The 18520-nt window shown below is 49.2% G+C and overlaps 1 protein-coding gene and 1 long non-coding RNA gene across 3 annotated transcripts in view; one reads left to right on the top strand and one right to left on the bottom strand.

Moving 5' to 3' along the window:
* Nucleotides 1–18520, top strand: part of Ppp1r16b (protein phosphatase 1 regulatory subunit 16B) — a 92993-nt gene that overhangs the window by 43384 nt on the left and 31089 nt on the right. The window lies entirely within an intron of this gene.
* LOC122120169 lies at nucleotides 728–7091 on the bottom strand. Its single transcript, XR_006149675.1, has 3 exons — nucleotides 6984–7091; nucleotides 2941–3053; nucleotides 728–1946 (listed from the first exon to the last, which is right to left on the bottom strand). It is a non-coding gene; the product is annotated as an uncharacterized LOC122120169 (long non-coding RNA).

Raw genomic sequence — 18520 nt, forward strand, 5'->3', positions numbered from 1 at the left:
TCTATTCCCAGCCCTGGCCTGAGTTCATGCTTAGGGCCGTAGGTACTACAGGGTCAGCCAATGTTTTGGCTCTGTGAACCTGCGTTGGTCTCTTTCTCCATGTGGTCTTTCATCCCAGATCATGGTCTCAGTTGCAGGAAGGTAAGCCCAGGTACACAAGAAGTTATCAAGGTCTTGCCTGTATCAGGTTTGCTGATGTCTCATTGGGCCAAGTGAATCACATGACCAAGTTTAGCATCAGCGTGGAAGGAGTCTGTGCAGGAGCATGCGTACTGAAAAGGGTCATCATTGTTATCATCTACCATGCATTTTAGATGTTCCTTTTCTTTAGGCTGGAATTCTAGTAACACAGTGTGATAATTCTGAGCATGTCATGTTGCGCAGAGACATGATATGCTCTTGATGTCCCTAAAATGTCTGAGTTCTATTGGGTGGGGCAAACGCTGTGACCAGATCCTCCCTCTGGGACCTCTAGACCTCTGGGTTGAAGACACACACATATACTTGACAGATTTTGGTACAGGAGAATGACAGTTTTGCTTATTTCATTTGATTGCTTATTAGCTGTATAGCCACAACTCTGGATTGTGTGATTTCCTAAGGTCATGTTGAACTCTCAATAATTGGGGTTAAAGTCTGGATCAATGTTGAAACAGAAACACGAATAGAAAAATAATCATCAGCCAGATGGAATGAATTTTTAATTCACAAATGCAGCATGCTCAGTAATAAAGCCTCTGAAAGTGTAAGTGGGGTATGGGAAATTGAAGGACCTTAGAGGTAAGGTATGGGTTTCTGGGGTGTGTGGTAGACCCCAAAGGTTAAGAGCTTGCAGTCAGATAAACTTTGCAAATTACCCAACCTCTTTTAAGTGCTAATTCCTCATCTTTTCAGCAGGATGAATGATATTGGGGAGAACTAGGGGCTCAGAATATTCATAGATGGGCAGTAAGCGCCATCAAAGGAGATGTTGACTATTACCTCTATTAGCTTTGGTTGAAGTAGGCTAGAAGCAAGGTTAATACCTCTTCCATTGTAGGTCATGTGTACATTTTTTTTTCTGTTTACTCAAGACCAGCTTCCTATCAGTCATTCATATGAACCTTTTTTGTTGTTGTTATAATCATTAGTACTTTAGTATGAAAGATTTCTTTCTTTTTTTTCCTCCAGCAGTGTTCATTGTAAATCAGAGGAGAAAGCAAGGGTTGTCTGTCCCACATAATACATCACGTAAAATTGCTTCATTAGGGCGCTCTTTCAGTCTTCCCCCTTCTCCCCCCTCTTGGCAGTACTGGTGTTTAAACTCAGAGCCTTGGGCTTCTTAAACAATCACTCTGACCACTGAGCCACACCTCCAACCCTGATTTTTAATGGTTGTTTCTTAGGTAGGGTTTTGTTTCCTGCTGGGGTGAGTCTGGGTGTGATGCATCTATGTTATGTTTCTTGGTAGCTAGGATTACAGGCACCCACCATTATGTCCATATCTTTGTTGGCAATGCGTCTCGAACTTTTTCCCTGCCCAGGCTGGCCTCCAGTGTTAGTCCCAAAAATTTCAGCTTCCCAAGCGGCTGAGATTAAAGGTGTGAGCCATGGGATGCCAGCTTCTCATCACCTCTTAAGCTAGTCTTGAATATATCTACTTGGGTTGGTTTGGGCCCATCTTAATGACAAAAGCTCTTTGGGGGGACCCTAATTAACTTCTGAGTTGCTTTCTCCAACCTTCAGAGTGAATGCAATCTCCCATTGTTACTGAAAGAACCCACAAAACCCCAGAATATCTTGTGACAACTTCTCCCAAGTTCTTTGGCACCCAACATTGTGCCAAGGAGACATAGGACCAGCCTTCCTCTGAATGGGCTCATTTCTGCAGTCATTCCTTCCGGCTCATGACTTTCTTCTCCTTTTGCTGCCCACGGATGCTGAAAATAACTTGTTTTCTGGCAAGCCTGAAATGAGATTCCTTATGATTTAATCAGATCCATAATGAAGCTCTTCCAGCTTTCAGGAGCAAACATCTAGAATGGCTGGGCTGGTTCGGGGCAGGTGACAGGACAGGCCACAGGGAGGAGGAGTCTGAATATCGCACTTGGAAAACTGCCCCCTACACAACAGCTGGGGTTCTCCCCATCACTGGCCAGGACTCATGGCCCTGTCTAGCAGAGTTCTGTGGTATAGGTCATGTGGGCTGTGCAGTCCCCATCCCTTAGCCCAGACCCAAGGCTTAAAGATAGTGGGTGCGATATTGATTGCTCTATGCCATACCCAGCAAGAGGCAGTGTCCTCCAGATACAGAGACCAGGATGGGTTCATCCTGGCTAAAGCCAGGTTGTGCTTGGTGTTCATTGAGAAAGTAATAGCTCCAGATGAGAGAAGAAGTTGGGAGTGGCATGACAGGGAGTTGGCTAAAGAAGGAACAGGTCTCAATCAGCCCGTCACCCCTGCAGAATTCCCTCTACCAGCATATATTGGATTCTCCAGCTCCTAACATTGTGTGCGTCTATGCACCAACTTACATATCCTCTCAACAACTCTGAACCGAGGCTAGGTGCTAGTGGCTCATGCCTGTAATTCTAGCTACTCAGGAGGCTGAGATCTGAGGATTGAGGTTCAAAATCAGCCTAGGCAGGAAAATCTATGAGACTCTTATCTCCAATTAATCCCCCCCCCCCAAAGCCAGAAGTGGAGTTGTGGCTACAATAGTAGAGTGGAAGTGGAGGTGTGGCTCCATTAGTAGAGCCCCAGCCACCTCACCTTGCAGGTGGATAAACGGAGACATACCACAGTCTAGAAACGTATGCACATAAGAGACAGAGCCAGGACCGGCTGCCTGCAAGGTTTAAGTTTCCAGCCTAGTGCTGTAGCATGTCTCAACCCTGGAGCATTTATCCCTCTCCACCAGCCTGGTTGTTCCCCCACCCCCCCATCACTGGTTAACGGTACCTGGCAAGGTGAGGGTGCAGGTAGAGCATCCTCTTTGAGCAAGGAGTCTGAAGAACATGCTGAATGCCCATGGCCTCCTGGCTGCTCTGACTCAAGCTCTTTCCCTGGGAGATCTGTCAGATAAAGTGATGGTTTAGACTCAGGCTTCCCCAGGAAGCAACTAGACATCATTGGTATTGAGACATGGATAGTCCTGGGTGACTTTCCATCATTCTCTATAGGAGAAGACAGAGAAGACATCTCCCTCTGTCTGAAGACAGATGCCATGTTAAAGGTCACTCCCACCTGACATTTTTTTTTATCAGTACTAGTATCACAGGTACTCTACCATTTGATCCATGCTGCTCAGCCCCCAGCTGACATTTTTCAAAAGCATCTGCTGGTATTAGATGCTTGGGAAACATTGTATGGCAATAATTCTGGGCCTCAGAAAAATTTCTTTTTTTTTTTCTTCTTTCTTTCAGTTGTGGGGCTTGAACTCAGGACCTGGGCTCTGTCCCTGAGCTTTTGCTCAAGGCTATTGTTCTACCACTTTGAGTCACAACTCCAGTTTCTGTTTTTGAGTGGTTAATTGGAGATAAGAATCTCATAGGGACTTTTCTGTCCAGGATGGCTTAGAACCATGATCCTCAAATTGCAGTGTCTTGAGTAGTTAGGATTACTGGAGTGCGCCACCAGTGTCCAGCAGAAAGACATTTATTTAAGAAAAATAGATTCACATTTGGGTCCCAAAGAGTCCAGGTACTTCTTATTTTAAGATAGTAATGTCACCGGGCATTGGTAGCTCACGCCTATAATCCTAGCTATTCAGGAGGCTGAGATCTGAGGATTGTGGTTCGAAACCAGCCTGTGCAGGAAAGTCCAGGACTCCTATCTCCAATGAACTGCTCAGAAAAAGCCAGAAGTAGCACTGTGGCTCAAGTGGTAGAGCACTAGCCTTGAGCCAAAGAGCTCAGGGACAGTGCCTAGGCACTGAGTCAAGAAAGTAATGTCACCGGGAGCTGTTGGCTCATGATTATAATCCTAGCTACTCAGGACACTGGGATTTGAGGATTTCGGTTCAAAGCCAGCCCAAGTAGGAAAGTCTATGAAACTCTTATCTCCAGTTAACCACCAGAAAACCAGAAGTGGCAATGGCTCAAATAGTAAACTGCTAACCTTGAGCCAAAGAGCTCAGAGCTCAGGCTCTGAGTTTAAGGCCTATGATGGACAGAAAGAAAGTAATGTCATCTTAGTATCTTTGGTGATGAGATGCCTTGTTCAGTAAATTGCTGGCTTCCAGCTATACCACCCCCTCCAGGAGGTTCTTTGTTGGTGAAATTGTTTTTCACTAGAAGAAGCTTAAGGTTAGGCACTAATTGGTGGAAGAGAGTTGGATTTATGTAGATGGATCTGGTAGGTAGGTCTGGGGACATGTCAGAGGCACCATCTTTGTCTCAGCCGCTGAAAATATCTTCCTAAAAAGCCCACACAAGTCTGTAGATTTCTTAAAGTTCCATTTTTGGCAAGTATATTCTGGTCCTGGTGTGCTCTGGCTAATAAACAGCTTCTGACTCACGGCACTGGGTGGCTGATCCTCGTGGTGACCCCGTGTGTTCTCAGGGCCTGACATCCCCAAGTGGTCTGAGCTCACCCCGTCTTTCCAGGACAACGTGACCCTTGGGCCTCAGTGGGACCCTCGGGCACTTTCGTGGTCAGCTTGGGCTGTCTAACAGAACCTCACAGACAACGTGGCCTAAGCAACAGCTCTTGCTTCCTTAAAGTTCTGGAGGCTGGAAGTTCATGTTCAAGGTTCGAGGATGGTTGGTTTCTGGGGAAGACTCTCCCTACTGTATGGAGGGAGGAGGAGACAAACGATGAGAGGAGAGGAGAGGAGAGGAGAGAGAGAGGGAGAAAAAGGGAGAGGGAGAGGAAAGAGAGGGGAGGGGAGGGGAGAGGAGGAAAGAAGAGGAGAGAGCACTTCCTGGTATCTTAAGGGCATTAATGCCAGCCTCATAAACTCATGTATACCTAACTAGCTCCCAAAGGCCTACCTAGCTCTCCAAATACAACCACAGTGAAAGTTAATACTTTAATATATGAACTGGAGGCAGAGACATAGTTAAGCCATAGCAGATACGTTCTCAGTGGTACAGAAGCTGATAGAGATCCTGCAAGGCTTGCTGCATGGAAGGCAAGTCCACTACAGACTAGAGGAGCTCAGGGGGGTCCCCAGGTCTTGGCAGAACTTTGGACCTATCATTTTGTGGGGGAAGAATCTTGTTTCTCTGGGAGTGGGGGTGGGCAGAATGGGCACAGGGTAGATGGAGTAGAGGAAATTTCATCTCTACACTGTCTTGTCTGCCATTGCAGGAAGGGTGACTTCAGGAAAGAACACCAGGCAGCCGGCTGGGTCTCTGCCCTTCCTCATGTGGCTCTAAGACTCTTCCCTTTCCTGTCTTGATGGCTCAAGGCTTCAAGAGCAAGTGTTGAAGGATGTAGGAAGCTGCCAATTTCTTGGGACACAGAACCACCATAGTCCACCCAGATTGCAGGGGAAGTGGGTGATGGCAGGTGTTTGTTGGTCAGTCTGCTAAAGGAGCTATGCAGCGATGTTTTGGTACTGGTCTCTCGATCATGTCGTAGCTCACCTTGGTACTCTTTGAGTTTCCCCAGGCTGGGGGTGGGAGGTAGGAAACAGGAAGTGACTGCTATTGGACAGGAGGATTGTGTGTGTGTGTGTGTGTGTGTGTGTGTGTGTGTGTGTGTGTGTGTGTGTGTGTGTGTGTGTGTGTGTGTGTGTGTGTGTGTAGAGGACGTTGCAATGTTCTGAAGTTGGTTATGGCAATGGTTGTAGCGGCTCTCATCTAGCCAGTGACCAGGCCTTTTCTTTCTGTTATATCCACCAGCTTGGATGTAAGCTATGCAGGGAACGTTTACATGCACAGGTAGCTATCTTACAAAGGGAAAAAAGAGCAGGTGAAGTTCATTTTAGTACTATATTTTCTTTAACCCAGTGGATCCAAGATCAGTAGGAAACTTTTGCTAGAAATTTTTTTACTTTTTTTTTTTTTTGTCAGTCCTGGGGCTTGAACTCAGAGCCTGGGTGCTGTCTGTGAACCTTTCTGCTCAAGACTAGTGCTTTACCACTTGGAGCCACAGCTCACTTCTGGTTCTTTTGATAGTTAATCGGAGATAAGAATCTCAGAGACTTTCCTGCCTGGGCTGGCTTTGAACTGATGCTCAGAGCTCCTGTACTTAGGATTACAGGCGTGAGCCATCAGCGCCTGGCTTGTTTTTGTTTTTGCTTTGTTTTGTTTTTGCATATGGAAGAAATCCCATGTGGCTTGTAACTACTACTGGGGTCTGGATTCAGAGTCCCTGTACCACCGGGATGAGGTGTCTCAGTTGTCAGTAAGGGAAGGAGTTTTGCTCTTTCTATTCATATCCCTCAGCTCATAATCTCCAATCCCAAAGTGACATACAGGGTCTCCATGCTGGCTTCATTCCCAACCCAAGGGACCCTCTCTAGATGCTCTCATCGATGTCTTCTCTCTTGCTCAGAGTACCCACATCCTTTTGGGGGTCTGTCTGATTCCCCTTGTCTTTCCCCTGGCTGCCCCTTGCCCTGTACAGGCATACAGCCCTGCAGTTTAGAAGCAGCCAGGCCTGGATGCAAGTCTGCCACTCACCTGCTATGTGACTTTGGGCAAATCACTCAACCACTGTTGAGTTCCAGCCTCCTCCTTCTTCCTCCTATCATGGCATGTTGGCCTCCGCGTGTCTCAGTTCTGTCAAAGCCCAGCTGGTATTTGAGCCAACCCTGACCTAAGCAAATCCTAGATGACCCCAACCCACTGAGGGCATGCATGTGATCCTGCAGCCCCAGGCTTCCTCTACGACATGGCTGCCAACCCCAGATACCTGTGACGCTCCAGTGAGCTGGGTCCACCTGGAGGGCCAGGCTCTGCCTTGGGTTCTGGCTGGGCCAGCCTGATCCTGGTGGGGATGTGAGCTTCTGTAGGTCTTTCCTTGGGGGTAAGGTCCTCTACTTCCCCACTTACCCGAGCTGACCTGCATCCATCCCCTGCAGTCCACCTGAGAACCAAGATGGCAACTCTTGGCTTCCTCTGGCACCTTCTTGGCTTCAGATCTCTTTCTGGCCCCTAAGAGGACAGCATCAGTCCTGGCCAAGCCCAGCCCACTTGGGGTCCTAAGTCCAGTCCATGGCTGTTGGAAGACCTAGCTCTGTGGCCTCCTCACTCTGGCTTCCTGCCCTCTGCTTAGGGGTGGCCTGTGCTCAGGCTGACAGCCCCAGCCCCATGAAGCATTGTGAGGTGTGGAAAAGGGATGCCAGGTGACCAGTGACCCTGAGCCAGAGTCCCCTATCTCACCGCTCAGTGGAGACTGAGCGGCGTTTGCATATTGAGTGTGGAGCTGGGCCAGCTGCAGAGGAAATTATATAAGACAGAAATGGTAAACAGCCTCTTACAGGAGAGCAGACTGAGGCCTGTCCGGGTCTCCCAGCTCCTAAGTGATCAAGTTGGGTTTTGACTCCATCAGATGAATGCTAAGTCTGTGGTCCTGAATACTGCCACTTTACCAAGGAGCAGGAAGTTCTGACAGGAAGTCCTGAGCTGCAGATCTGGGGCCTGGGGCACAGTGAGAGCCCCTGTGACTTCAAGTGGCCCAGTCACCGCTGACCCTTTGTCCCAAAGCCTCCCGGCAGAACAGATGTGAGCTGGTTGCCTCCTCTGACAGGAGATCTGGAGGGGCCTTGGGATTTCTCCTGGGTGGAGGCAGTCTCAGAGAGTGAGCAGAGGAAGAAGGAGGCTAGCAGCAGCGTGTGAGTGGCTAGGGGTGGCCCTGACCTGCCTTCAGCATGAGGAACATGGACGCAGAGTCTGCGGGTGCTGCAGGTATCCTTTCCTGCTCTTCCCCTGCCTCCCCCCCCCCCCCCCCCCGAAATGTCAGTCAAATTCAGTCTTTGGAACTCTCTGGAGTCCAGTCTCTGGACTGATTCCTGGCATGCCCAGCCTCTGCCTGTCACCATGACATCCTTTGGGGGCTCTGATGTTTAAAAGGAGTGAGCGTTGGGGTTAACACAAAGGTTTCTTGCATTCTCCGCCCCCCTCCCCCCTTTACCTCCCCCCCCCCACCCCCCCCACCCCCGCCAGGGGCTCAAGTTCTGAAGCAAGAGTGCTTTTCTGGGCAATCTGAGCCATGCACAGATACCATCATAACCTGGAAGACACCCCACTCAGGGTCATCCTGCTGTCTGGACCCTTGCTTCTCTCCTGCACTTGCAACCACAGGCAAAAGTTGTGTAAACAAAGTCCTCAGAAGGCAGCTTCCTGGGGAGAAGATAACCAGGGTCTGACCACAGGCACCTCCAGCCACAGGTGGCCCACTTCCTTCCCTCCCTGTCTGCAAAAAGTGAACTTGAAGCTTGTTGAACTTGAACTTGAAGGCGGTCCCTTTTCTCCTCAGGACCAGACGTGCCTGCTAGCAGGTTTAGCTATCTGTGTGATGTGAGAGAACTGAGAACCAGGACTCCTCTGCTAGGCTGGGGAGGAGTGTCCCCTTTCTGTCCCCAGAACCCCCAGCCATGCCTCCTGCCTCTCTGACTCTATGCTGACAGAAGGAACTAAGCCCTATTCTGTGCATGTTAGCTGTGTGTCTCTGGGCCTGTTGCTCTGACGCTCCATGCCTCAGTTTCCTCAAGTAGACAGTGATGGTAACCATCTCAGCCATCTTGATGGAACTCTGAGACTATGTGTGAGCCCACCTGGACCACAACTGGCCTATGGCAAGTGCCCAGTAGAGTTCATTTCCATCATCTCTGCTGGGGAACCCGGATGAGATGAGAATCTTCTGTTTAACAAATAATTCTACTCTGAGGTGTTTCCCTGAGAGAAATGAAAACATATCCATGCGGAGCCTTACCCAAGCTTTTTAACAAAATAATAATAGCTTCCAAATGGAAAAGACTCAAATGTCTGTTTATCCTGGTAACTGTGTTAATAGAATGTGGTATAGCCATTCCATGGAACGTTATTTGGTCAGGTAAAGGAGAGAAACGCTGACACGTGCTGCGATTTGGATGAGCCTGGCTAAGTCACGTGACTCAGAAGGTCACGTACTGTATGGTTCTTTCCACAGGCTGATTTCCGAACAGGAGAATCTATAGCGGCAGAAAGTAAATGAGGGGAGGAGGAGAGGACTGACTGCCAATGGGTGTGTGATTTTTTTAAGTTGATTGTGGTATTGGTTGTACAACTCTGTTTCTGCCATTGAATTGTAACTGTAAATAGGTGAATTACATGGTATATTGTTATCCCAATAATACTGTTGAAAATGCAGTGTTCAAGAGAGGAAAAGGGCATACTAGATATCACTTGCCAGTGGCCCTGACTTGAATTCCTTCATAAATATCCACCTGCTTCATCCTCATGACAACCCTGTAAAAGGTGCTGTTATTCCTCATATTTGCAATTGTGGATACTGAAGCACAGAGAGACCAAGCCACCTGTCCAAAATCACAGAGCAATGAGGAGCAGACCTGGAATCTGAAAGCAGGCAGTCAAGACCCCATTGATCACCCCTAAAGGCAGTAGCCAGGGCTCATCGTGTGTACAGGACTCAGGGGAGACCATGTGGCCCAGAAAGGCTGCCATGATCCCTCCCCTCTCACATAGGATGCTCCAGGCCTGGGCTAGGGAGGAAGTGGGACCCAGGGAAAGCAGCAGAGAGCCTTGTTCTGAGATACAGCCTCATGTTGCTGCGTAACTCTGAAGGACGGGGTCTCTGACCCAGTTTGAGGGCTTCCTGCCTTTCCAGAGCCCTGCCAGGGCTGCAAGAGAGCAGTGAGCACTTAATTAGTGTGGCCTCTTTCTGACTGGGAAGACACTGTCAAGCAGGCTGGGTTGGCCTGAAATCCTGCTCGTGGCCTCAGCCCTGGGCCCTGGGGCTCTCTGTCTCTTGGGCTCTGTCCCCTTGGCCCAGCCATGATGCAGAATGGCCTGAGTTTTCAATTCCCTCCAGCGTGCTCTGCCCCATCAGGGCCCCGTGGAGGAGGGGAGGGGCTCTGCCTCCCACACAGGGCCCTGAAAGCACCCAGAGGCTGTCACTCAATGGATGCCCTGCAGCAGAGGGGACAGAGCAGGCTTTGGACCTGTGAGTCCTCTACCTTCCAGCACAGTCTTCTCCCTGCCTCTCCCTTCAGGATATCACACCCCCGGAGGGGGTTGCTTTTGGTTTGGGAGAGAGGGTGATTGATTGTTAAGGCTAGGAGACCCCAGAAAACCCCAGAAACTGACCAGGCTGTGCTGTCTTGGCTGAGTGTGGGTAGTGAGGGGAGAGGGACTTATGGGCTAGTCTGTTTAGCTGCTCGGTGACCTTTGGCAGGTGGCTTGATCTCCTTTTCATGGCCAAATATTCCATTGTATAGATAGACCACCCACCCACATGCATTCACATGTACACACACACACACACACACACACACACACACACACACACACACACAGAGGCTGCAGCCCACTTCAAGGTCAAAGCAATGACTCTAAAATACATGGGGCTCTGGGCTCCTTTGGCTATCAGGATGAAGCAGGTGTCACACGGACAGTGACCTAGGAGATGGGGCTGGTTAAAGATCCTCTACTTAGAGAAGATCAGTGTCCTGCATGGTCCAGCCAGGAAGCACGAAGGTACATGGGCCAGGCCCTGGGCTCTGGGGTGAGACCATGTGGGCTCCAATCCTGGCTCCCAGCTCCTAGTGGCCGTGGAAAGCCTTCTTGTTCCTTCTGTGCCTCAGTTCCTCCTTGGGTTAACTGGAATCCTGCTACCTACATAGAAGGATCAATTCCCAGAACAGAGGCAGATTCCCAAAATGTGGTGGCCCTGAGAGATCTTTAGTCTTTGATCCAGTGGTTAGGAGTGATGCAGGGTCTGGGCTGCCGACCTCTTACCCCCTCCCCTGCTCCCCGTGCGCTCACAGCAGGGCTTGCCTTCTATGCCTAGAAAGCTACACACAGGTTGTTTTCTGTCTGGGCCGGTGATTGTTTCCATTTGTTCCTGTTAAGCCCACAAGGGGAAGGCTGGCTTGGCTCAGGTCGGTGTGCCTGGCCTGCTCTGCATGAACAGCAGCACACATTCTGTGCCTGCCTTTGATCCCAGCACCCGGCAGAGGAACGCTCAAGCCCCCCTTATGTGTCCAGAATTACAGATTCCCAGGGGCTCTGAAAAAGAATGCAGAGTAGCTGCATGTGGTAGCTCATACCTTTAATTCTAGGCAGAAGGCAGGCAATCTCAAATTTCAGTCCACCCTAGACAGTAAAACTCCAGTGAGATCCCCTCTGCCCTCCGCCCAGTTGCTGCCCGTGGGAACACCTTGCAAAACGATCATATTGCAACCAGGAAAACCATGGGAATGCGATTCACCGATTCTGTTCAGATTTTGCCTGTTTTCCGTAACTCTGTGTGTGTGTGTGTGTGTGTGTGTGTGTGTGTATGTTGCTCTGTGAAATCTTTAATGACCCATGTAGATTTGTGTGACCACCATCACAGAATTTCAGTTGTATCACAGAATGATATATTTAAAAAAATATTCTGGGTTAAATAAAACGGTTGCTCAAATTTCCTGTTTCTTTTTACCTTTTTTTTTTTTTTTTTTTGGTATTATCAGAAAAAATTAAATGATAGCTACTCAGGACGCTGAAGCAGGAAGAGGATTATGGGGTGGAGAACAGCCAGACCTATAAAGTAAGACCCTTGCCTGACTAAATTAAAAATAAATGATATTAATAGGGCTGGGATGTAGCTCCATGGCAAAGCACTTGCCTAGCAAGTAAAATAGCCTGGGTTCAATCTCCACTACTAAAAATATTACAGTTAAAAAATATTAATAAAGTGACTCTGTGACCCATATGGAATTTCTATTGGACATCATTGATTTAGATATCACCTATTGGTCTAGAATGTTCTCCCGTGCCTTTCCCAGAACTTAGGCAATGTTCTAATATATATATATATATATATATGTTATGTATTTTCAAGGCAAAATGCACATAATGTAAAGTGAGCCATTTAAAAGTGAGTGTTGACATTCAATATCTTCACAACATTGTGCCAGCACTTTACCTAGTTCCTAAGTATTTTCTTTTTCTTTTTTGTCGGTTGTGGGGCTTGAACTCTGGGCCTGAGCGCTGTCCCTGTGCTCTTCAGCTCAAGGCTAGCGCTCTACCGCTTGAGCCACAGCGCCACTTCCAGTTTTCTAGTGGTTTATTGGAGATAAGAGTCTCACGGACTTTCCTGCCCGGACTGGCTTTGAACCGTGATCCTCAGATCTCAGCCTCCTGAGTAGCTAGGATTACAGGCGTGAGCCACAGGCTCCTGGCCTTCCTAAGTATTTTCATCATCCAAAAGGAAACCCCAAAGCCACTAAACTGCCACCCCTTTTTTTTCCTCCTATTGGTTCCAAAAGTCGCTTACCTGTGTGCTGATTCTGTAGGTGGGCCTGCTGTAGGCATCTCATATCCAGGCAATGTGAGACAGGCAATGTGTCACCTTGTGTCTGTCTCTTTCACCCAGCATGGTGGCTTTAGGGCTCATCCATGTTGTAGCATGTGCTGGGACTTCGTTCCTTTTCCTGGCATCATAATGCTCCATTTATGTAAGCATACACAGAGTTATTCTTGTCTCTGTTTCTGTCTGTCTGCACCATACCTTTGTTTCCATTGTTTCAGCTGTTGTGAATTGTGCTGCTGTGACTGAGTAATGTTTGTTGGAGCGTCTGTGTTTAGTGATGTTGGTAGACTCCAGGTGTGAGACTGCTGGGGTGACTCTGTTATTACCCTTTTGAGGAACACCTTAGACTTAAGGTGACCACACTGTTGTCCATTCTACCAGCTCCTATTTCTCATCTTCCTTGTCAGCACTTTTGGTATGGCACTTTAAATAATTACCCATGCTGGTGCATTTGGCTCATGCCTGTAATTCTAGCTACTCAGGAGGCTGAGATTTGATGACCCAGGTTCAAAGCCAGCCCAAGCAGGAAAGTCCATGCGACTCTTACTTCCAATTAACCACCAGAAAACCAGAAGTGGTGCTGTGGCTCAAGTGGTAGAGGGCTGGAGAGCTCAGTGACAGAGCCCAGGCCTAGGGTTCAAGCCCCACGACCACCACCACCAACAACAAAATACCCATATAACTGGGCACTGGTGGCTCACGCCGATAATCCTAGCTGCTCAGGAGGGTGAGATCTGACGATCAAAACTCAAAGCCAACCTAGGCAGAAAAGTCTGTGTCTGTGAGACTCTTTCGCCAGTCCTGAGGCTTGAACTCAGGGCCTGGGCACTGTCCCTGGGCTTCTTTTGCTCAAGGCTAGCGCTCTACCACTTGAGCCACAGTGCCACTTCGGCTTTTTCTGTTTATGTGGTACTGAGGACTCAAACCCAGGGCTTCATGCATGCTGGGCAAACACTACCACTAAGCCACATTCCTGGTTCTCTGTGAGACTCTTATCTCTCCTAAACTACCAAAAAAGGAGAAAGTGGAGCTATGGTTCTAGTGGTAGAATGGTAACCTTGAGTAAAAGAAGCTTAGGGACAGCGCCCAGGCCCTGAGTTCAAGTCCTAGGACCAGCGCACACACAAAAACAATTATCTATATTATTATTATAGCCACCTACATGGGAGGCAGAATGCAGCCACTTTCACTTGTTCTAGAAAACTGTGTAAGTAGAGCCGCTCAGTGTGGGCCTGCTGGAAGCTTCTTTTACTAGGTCAAGGGAAGACGGTGGAGGGTAGCCTGGGGGCCTAAAGAACCTTCTCCTGGCCTGTGGAATGTGCTTCAGGCCATGATGAGATTCTTTAAGGCAAAGGTGACAGTTCTCAACCTACTATCTCCCATAGATCCTGGGCCTGTCTGCCTCCTTTCATTGAGCAAAGGTGTCACCTACTATGTACTAGGGATGTCAGAGGTGCCAGTGAGTAACACACAAGATGCCTGCCCTGTTGGGATCCTGTTGGGGTTAGGGAGACAAGTCAACAGACACACAAGCTGTAACTTAAAGGTGTCAGCAGGGCAGGGGAGTGGCACAATGGTAGAGCATCTTCCCAGCATCATGAGCTCCTGGGATCTAGCCCCAGCACTGCATGCAAATGACTAAATACTATAGAGAAACAGAGGACAAAGGGACTGTGTAAGTAGGGGAGTCAGTCAGGGTAGGTCTGAGGAGGTGACCTGAAGGATGAAAATGAGCTACCTAGGCAGAAAACAAATTAGCACAAGCAAAGGCCTTGGGGGCAGTGGTCCCCTGCTGGTTCAGTGCTAGGTGGGGAAGTTGTGACTCCAGCCAGAAGAATGTGCTCTGACTATTGGCTGATGGCAGGGCCTGCAGGAAGCCGGATGTGAGGGCTCTAGGCCACCTTCCCTCCTGCCTTAGCTTCGAGGAACAGCTCAGCCAGGGCACAGGGCTCATCCCAGTGCAGCCTCTCAGACTAGGGGACCAGGCTAGGGTGTCGTGTCAGTTAGGGATAGCTTTGTCAGAAACTCTGGGACAAAAGCAGGTGCCCAGGCTCCAGCTCCACTCATCTGTCTCCTGAATCATGCTTTGGACCATCCCCTGCCCCTGCTTGTATGTACTCTTCCTCCCAGGCTCAGCCTGGCACCCTGCCCGAGGCCCAGGTCCATTCCCTGGCTGGCCTCTTGGCACTTGGAAATCAAAGTATCTATCCTGTACCCAGAGTTCGGGCCCTGGGAATCGAGTACACCAGGCCCAGGATGCAAGAAGAAAGGTGAGTCCGGCCCCCAATTATGTCAGGGTGTCTCTGGAATCTGGCTCCTTTTGAATTGTGGTAGGAAAACGACACCCAGACAAGCAGCAGTAGGGGACTGAATAGGAGAGTGGCACCCTCGACTCACCCCAAGACCAGTCTGTATTTGGGGCGTGATTTTATTCCTTCTGTACTGTGGGTATCTACTCCGTGCCAAGCCCCGTGGTGGTGGGATTCATCAATTCTGTGGGACAAAGGAGAGGGGAAGGAGGAAAACAGCAGTCAGGAGGAAGGCAAGGGAGGGAAGGACAAGGAAAGGGAAATGGGACAGGAAAAGGACAGGGAAAGGAAGAAAAAGAATGAAAAGAGAAATGGGCAGAAATGCTTTGCAGAGCTCACCACGGGGGTGGGGGGGAGTGGGGAACAAGTCACGTGACTAAATATTTACCAAGCAGTTCAGCTCTCAGCAATGAGAAAACAAATCAGCCATCTCTGTCACTTAGTGTTTTTCTCGTGGTTGTGTCGCAGTAGAAAGGAAGCAGGTGGAATTGATTCAAGTAATTCAACTGGAAACGTTTCAACATGTCCTCGCTGTAAAAATTAGGTATGACAGATGTGACATTTCTTGGTGTGTTTGTTTTATTCCCCTACCACATTTTCCAAGTCCACTGTGATTTACTACCTAAGCACCTGTCCACGTGCGTCACATGAATTTCAAGGGCTCCATGGCCCCTCACAAAGCCTTTGGGGGAACCCAAAATCTCCTTTCCCAGCGCTCTCTGCCAAGCCAGGAGTCCCCTGACCTCTGTCTGGGCTGTACCTCTAAATCAGAAAGATAACCAGGGTGCCTAGTGACGTATTGCAGAGGGTTCTCAGCACCGCAGGGGAAATAGAAACTCTGAGTCAGAGGTGGGGTTCAGTGAAGAATTTCCGTGGTGAAGGGAAATTTGGCTGATTGTGGGTGAGTGGAAGCTCGGATGCTGGAGGTGTCTGGTGGTCCCCAATTCTGTGTAACTTGTGTAGGCTTGAACCTTCTACTCTAGTTGAACACCTCTGGCAGATTACTAACAAATCTGCTGCCTAAGAAATTTTGCCCACATGTATTGAGGGAAAGCAATCATTGTTATGGCTTGTTATCTCAGTTTTGGGGTGTCAGGAACCTAGGGGATAGCTGCGTCTCAATGTCAGCCAACACTAATGTCATCCACTAGCTAGATCCGCTTCCAAGATGGCTGCCTCACAGGCTGCTGGCAGGAGTTCCTCACTCTGGGTCTCCCAGTGGGACATCACGAAACTTCACAATATGGCAGCTGGCTTTGCCCAGCGAGTAACCAAGATGGAAGCCAAAATGTCCCTTATGATTTTGTCTTGGAAGTCACACTGTGTCTTATTAGTGACACCCATGAGCCCCTCTTAGCAGAGGAAGGAACTGCCCGAGGGTAGATTGTGGGAGGTTGGCAGGACTTGGGCTAGACCTCCAGAGATACTTGCTGCCCAGATCTTGTTGTCTTAGGATTGAAGACTGGGCCCCATCTTCCTGAGGAAGGCCCATGGATTGCGAGATGAGGTGAGATCCGGCAAGCTGGACAGTCCCCTTCAGCTAGGCACCGAGGTCAGTCTGCCCTTCACAGTGGAGTTTTCAGATAGTCTCACGAGGTTATAGCTCCCATTTAACAGATGGGGAAAACTGAGACTCACATAAAGGGCATGTCTGATTTGATCCCTGAGGAGGTAAGGATTCCTTGCCCCTAGGCTTGTATTTGCATGCTTTGTTGATCTCTCTGCAGGGTAGAAGTTTATGTGACAAAGCTCAGACCAGTCCCTTGTCCCTCGAGTTCAGAGCCTGGTGTTGGAATCACAGGCCCTCTGGATACTTTGGATCCCTGACACTTGAAACCATGAGGTCAGCCTTTGGCTATAAGACATCAGTGTAGAATTCTCATGGCAGAGCAAATTCAAATGTGGGGGTGCTGGGACCTCCTACCAGCAGAGTGGATGGGAATACTGTGCCTAATTATCTCCACTTGTAAATAGCCCCTTGGAGAGCCTGCCTCCCTTCTGCCTGAGACTGGTAGGAGGATGAAGTGAGATCGTTTGCTGGGCTGGTCTGTCTGTATGAGCCCAGTCAACAGGAGTGAATGTGTGTCATCACCCGCTCATTGGCTCCGCTCTCTGTCCCACACCTGGCTGAGCTTCGAGGACTCAGAGCCTCTGCAACTGACCCCCCCACCCCCATCCCCAAGGTCCTAGAGCTCGGAGCATGATCAGCCAGTGGCTTTTTCAAATGCTACACTGAACTCCCTCTCTGTCCTCTCCTGGGTGTCTCTGAGCCATGTATATGTTCCAGAAGCTCTGGGACCTGCAACGAGCTGCCCCCAGGCTCCGCCTGCTCCTCTCTGATAAGAGTGGATTTTTCCACTTCCTGCAGAGCAGCGATGCTCCTGTTTCCCCTCTGCCCACCAGCCGCCCTGGTTTCTGCTCCTGCACAGCGGGGAGGAAGATGGGCGTCTGGGAGTCATAGGCGGCTGAGTGGCAGCAGGGGAGGTCATACTTAGCTGTGGGGAGACAGTGGGGGGCGGTGGGAAGGCAGTAGACCCTCTTAGGAGACAGACCCTCTTTTTTGTGGTTTGACCAGGAAACCAAGTCTGTATCAGATGCAACAAAAGCAAACACCAACCAGCAAACAGGAAGCAGGGGCTGGATAAAAATATCAACGTGTCTGCAGCTGCAGCCTCTGCCATTCAGGTTACAGAAGGTCTTTCTGCTCTTGGCAGGAAGAGGGGACAGGCCCCTGAGCTGGGGTAGGAGGTGGAGACTTGGAGTGTCTTAGTGGATCTGGACACCTTTCAGTCCTTGGCAAAGGGTAAAGATGCTCCTGCTTCCCACCTGGCACAAGCGTTGATTTTTGTCCTCTTTGCCTAGAACCATGAGGTCTTCAGTGTGCGTGTGAATGGAGACTGTGGTTTTAAACCTGTTTTGTCAGCTGAAAACCACTTCCCTGAGAATCAGCAAAGTTTTTCTGTTAAAGGACCAGATTTTCTACTGGATGCTGGTGGCTCCTGCCTGTAATCTCAGGAGGTTGAGATCTAAGGATCGTGGTTTGGAGCCAGCTTAGGCAGACAAAACTAGGGGACTTTTATCTCTAATTAGCCAGCAAAATGTCAGAAGGTGAAATGTGGCTCAAGTGGTAAAGCACCAGTTTTGAGTGAAAAAGCCAATTGAGAGGACAAGAGGCTCTGAGTTCAAGTCCAGTACCAACACACAGAAATAAAAGCAAACAGACAGTCAGCTGTGTGGTCCATGCAGTTGGTTTCACGACCGGGCCCCCCAGCCGGGAGCCACCCGGCCACACAGAAGAGTATGTGCTGCACTGAGCTGGTTCTTCTCTGCTGTTTTTCATCACTTAAAGTATAGATTATTCTTTTTGTTTCTGGTACTTGGGATTGAACCCTGGGCTTTGAGCTCGTTAGCTAAGTGCTCTGTTACTGGAGCCAGCCTTTTTTCTCTCCTGTCTTCTCTCTTCCATTCCCTCCCTTCCCCTCCTATCCCTTTCCTTTTCTAATCTTCTCAGTTCTGGAATCAAACCCATGACCTCTGCACCCCACACAACTGTTCTGCCACTGAGTTAAACTCCCAGTCTCTACCCAAGCAGTACAAAAGTAAGTGCCAGGCCAGATATAGGCCTGTGGACCATTGTTTACAAATGCCTGCACTATGTGAACATATTAGTTCCTGTTATCTCTACTGCTTAACTTCCTTCCCCACACAGGAAGCTCAGCTTTGTGACAAAGCCTGGGATTTCATTTCTGTAGGGACTGTCATCC

Source organism: Dipodomys spectabilis, unplaced genomic scaffold, assembly GCF_019054845.1.
Source record: "Dipodomys spectabilis isolate Male_0828 unplaced genomic scaffold, ASM1905484v1 ptg000175l, whole genome shotgun sequence".
NCBI classification, from domain to species: Eukaryota; Metazoa; Chordata; class Mammalia; order Rodentia; family Heteromyidae; genus Dipodomys; species Dipodomys spectabilis.